This window comes from Pinus tabuliformis, chromosome 5_1, assembly GCF_031772625.1.
Source record: "Pinus tabuliformis cultivar Carrire ecotype Pingquan chromosome 5_1, CPIR1, whole genome shotgun sequence".
Classification (NCBI taxonomy): Eukaryota; Viridiplantae; Streptophyta; class Pinopsida; order Pinales; family Pinaceae; genus Pinus; species Pinus tabuliformis.
The window spans coordinates 767,550,819-767,554,907 of record NC_142305.1 but is presented as its reverse complement, the minus strand read 5'-3'; the positions used below and the strand labels follow the sequence as shown (position 1 = coordinate 767,554,907).

The 4,089-nt window shown below is 37.3% G+C and overlaps 1 pseudogene; it reads left to right on the top strand.

Moving 5' to 3' along the window:
• The first annotated feature begins 3,039 nt into the window (after window positions 1–3,039).
• LOC149167188 (zinc finger A20 and AN1 domain-containing stress-associated protein 8 pseudogene) lies at window positions 3,040–3,606 on the top strand (annotated as a pseudogene).
• Window positions 3,607–4,089: the final 483 nt, after the last annotated feature.

Below are 4,089 nucleotides of genomic sequence, written 5' to 3'. Positions count from 1 at the left end.
GTCCCAGGGATCGAAATCTCAACCCATCTCGTAAAGGGTACCGACAAAAAATTTATTTTGTTTCTAACAGATCTTAATCCATACCACGTGCATTCAAATCTATCGTTCAACATTGGAAGCCAAGGGCACCCCAATTCCAAAGATCGCTGAAAGGCATGAAGCAACTCCTGCAATTGTAGCTATCAAAGCAAAAATAACCATGAAACCCATTGCTTCATTCCCCAATGGAAAATAGATTGGAGAAAACCCTAGAGGAAGAGATATTCCACGACCTGCAAGTCAATCATGTAGTCATTTAGCAACACACTTCATCATATATTTAGCCCAAAAAACACACTACGTATGGAAGGAAAAAGAAAAATTGTGATTCATCTAGAGATTTATGTGAACCTTGAATTAATAAAAGTTCAAAAATGAAAAAAAATAAATACTTGAGACATAGATATTAGTGAACAGTAAATATTTTATAAAATGTATTAGTTTTTCATATTGTAAATGCTCCAGAAAAACAATATGTATATTTACTAAGAAATTAGTAAGTACCAGTATGTGTGGTAAAGGGTGTCATTGAGAGCCCATCTAGCAATAGCACCGACAACAAGAAACATGCAGAAATTCAACAGCAGCAGAAAACCCGTAAGAGACTTCACCACTCCCAATGCCATTATAATTATAAAATTGTGGCTGCTTAACAAACTATAAGTATTGACCAAATGGGGCTTAATTTGGAGAAAGAAAATGACAAATTACCAATCTATACCATACACTAGATTCTTAATTTGCAGAGGATGAGATCAAGATGAAACAATGGTGGCTAGAGATTTTCTGGAATGCCTATTAGTGTGAGAACATGTGAAAATGCCTATTAGTGTGAGAACATGTGAAAATGGTCATGAAATTTCTGGAATTGTAGATGCCATTAGAAGTGATGTCTGTGTCCAACATCTGCTAGAAGGTCAACATTTTTCCTCCACATTAGCTGCAAAAATAAAGATAGAAGAAATGATGAAACTCAGATTTCCTTTATAGTAAAAATCAATCAGCTACAAAGAGGTATTTTTTGTTCCTCTAGCCTGTGAAGTTAGTTTTGATACTTTGAATAATCTAGACAAAAGCTTGAAAAAAACTTCAATGAGCAATTCTCTACTTAGCAGTCAATGGGGGATATTTATATAAAAAAATAGCACAAGGATTTGCAAAAACTATGGATAGTGGCAACAACTGATATATCCTGACACCATGAACATGTCCTCATGTGCTTCCAAACCACCCAAAATAAACCCCATGTACACAGACAAACCACAACTCCAACCTCTTTCAAATTTGAATGTTGCAAGCATGCCAAATTGATTATCTGTCTTCACTACTTTAGAAATGTCTCAAATATCAGCTCTAGATTTTCTAGTTACTTCAGGTGATTCGATAGATTTTGATGAGGATATTGAAGAAGGTCATGTTAGATAAACTTGACCCTATGGTGGAGTTGAGGTTATGTCAACAGTTATGGTTAACAGTTGTGGTTTTGGGCACCTAGTATTGGTGACTCATGGTATTACATGTAGTTGAAGCCCTTAAAAGGCTTGTGTATTCTCCATTGTAGGCAGCCATGGTTGAGTGGTGAAAGCTCAGGTTGTTGGTTGGCTTGGCTATGTTTTAGCCAAGGACAATAATAGATCTATTATTGGTTGGTTTTTCCCCAATTGGGGTTTTCCAGATAATCATGGTGTACATGGTTTGAATGTGTATTTCTTGATTGTTATATTTATTTCTCTTGAACCCTAACAAGTGGTATCAGAGCCAAAGGTCTCAAGTTCGAAACACACTGGGCTCGTGTTGGGGGGGGGGGGATTTTTGGCTCCCCGTTAATGGCGGTGTAGAAGGTCAATGCTCACCGTGTGTTTCTTGGAATGTGCTTAAATCTAGCGATGTAGCAATGTGTCTGCTTACTAATACCTACGGGTTTTGGTGTAATGGAAATCATGGTTACAACAGGTCAAGCAACTAAAACAAATGCTCTGTATGGACTACCTATTAGTGTGAGAACATGTGAAAATGAAATTTTAAGATTGAAAATCATGATGATATCATCTTCTATTTGGTTGCCATAATTGTCACAATATTTATGTACTTACCCCATGGCCAATAGAGTGAGTTCCCAAGCTGTCATGGAGGAAGCAACACTGGAAGCCAAGCTCTGGGCACCCCAAATTCGGAGATGATGGAGTCCTGAAAGGCATGAAGCAACTCCTACAATTGAAGCTATCAAAGAAAAAATAACCATGAAACTCGTTGCTTCATTCCCCACCGGAAAATAGATTGGAGAAAACCCTAGAGGAAGAGCTCTTCCACGACCTGCAAGTCAATCATGTAGTCATTTAGCAACACACTTCTTCATATATTTAGCCCAAAAAACACACTATGTATGGAAGGAAAAATAAAAATTGTGATTCATCTAGAGATTTATGTGAACCTTGAAATAATAAAAGTTCAAAAATGAAAGAAAAAAACTTGAGACACAGTGGCAACAATTGATATATCCAGACACCATGAACATGTCCTCATGTGCTTCCAAACCACCTGAAAGAAACCCCATGTACACAGACAAACCACAACTCCAACCTCTCGTCAAATTTGACTGTTGCAAACATGGAAAATTCATTATCTGTCTTTAGTGCTTCAGAAATGTGTCAAATATCAACTCTAGATCTTCTAGTTACTTATGGTGATTTGGTGGATTATGATGAGGATATTGATGAAGGTCAAGCAACTAAAACAGATGCTCTGTCCGGACTGACTATTAGTGTGATAACACGTGAAAATAAACTTTTAAGATTGAAAATCATGATGAGCTCGTCTTCTAATTGGTTACCATAATTGTCATAATATTTATGTGCTTACCCATGGCCAATAGAGTGAGTGCCCAAGCTGTCATGGAGGAAGCAACACTCATGGTGATTCAGTGGATTCTGATGAGGATATTGATGAAGGTCAAGCAACTAAAATAGATGCTCTGTCCAGACTGCCTATTAGTGTGAGATAATGGCTCAAGAAAGAAAGAAAAGAGATCATGATGAGACCGGTTGCCAGCCTCCCGAAGGGCCTCTTCTGTGTGCGGATAATTGTGGATTTTTCGGAAGTTGCGGCTACAATGGATTTTTGCTCCAATGTTACAGAGATATGGTATTGAAGCAGGCCAACGCCAAGGCTTCGTCCTCGACTTTATCAGTCAAACATAACAATGACAATATTGCGAAGCTGGCTGAGGTTTCTAAACCCGCCTTCCAGTTAACTAATCAGGCAAAATTGGAGGGTTTGCCCGGCTCTTCCAATGGAGAATCAGGCTAGGCAGAAGGACAAGAGAGAGCAAAGCAGGTCCCGACCCATTGCAATTGTTGCAAGAAATGTGTTGGATTGACAGGCTTCAATTGTCGTTGTGGGAACACCTTTTTCTCTTTGCACCGCTATTCGGACAAGCATAATTACCCCTTTGATTATAGGGCAACAAGCCGAGCGGCCATTGAGAAAGCAAATCTCGTTGTCTAGGTGGAAAAGGTAGATAAGTTTTACTTTGTTTCATATGTCAACCAATCTATGAAGCTAAGCTAAACCTTCAGAAATAGATTAACAACCTTTTCTTCTATGGTGTGTGATGATGATTAAAGTTTGGACATCTTTAAGATTTCATTTTATAGTTTGCTTTCTTGGAGCCATAAGTGTTTTTTTTGGTGTCTATGGATTGGATATCTTTCTAAGGATGGCTATCTACACTCATATTTGTCTTGTGATTAATCTTGTACAATAATATTTTAGAGGGTTTGGGCTATATTTTCTTGATTTACAATGAAGTTTAATAACCACATGTTTTTGAGTTAGCAGGATTATTACCTATTAATCTAAGTAACTTGTATATTTTTGTGGAAGAATTAAGTATCATCAGTAGTTAACAACATCAACCTATCATCATTTTTTTACATGTTTTTTGTTTCTGAATCTTTTGGATACACTGCTTGTATTTAGAATTTCAATGTTCAGTACTTGCCAATTTCATCTTCTAATTGGTTACCATATTGTCACAATATTTATGTGCTT